Raw genomic sequence first — 218 nt, 5'->3', positions numbered from 1 at the left:
AAAACCCCCCCCCCCCCCCCCCCGGCAACCCCGCAGCAGCCTCCGATGCCTTCACGCTGTTTTGTTTTGTTGTTTTGGTTTTTTTTAAGAAACACGGTTTTAAATCCAGGCCACCACAGCAAGGCTACACGGTAGATATACACCGTCCGGGAGGAGCGAAGCCCCCCTCCTGCGGCCCGGGCGGCGGGTTCTGTCAGAGCTCGCCCCGGCCCAAGGCA

This window comes from Phaethon lepturus, unplaced genomic scaffold (genome assembly GCF_000687285.1).
Source record: "Phaethon lepturus isolate BGI_N335 unplaced genomic scaffold, ASM68728v1 scaffold44388, whole genome shotgun sequence".
In the NCBI taxonomy this organism is placed as follows: domain Eukaryota; kingdom Metazoa; phylum Chordata; class Aves; order Phaethontiformes; family Phaethontidae; genus Phaethon; species Phaethon lepturus.
Note: the sequence above shows the minus strand (reverse complement) of the source record.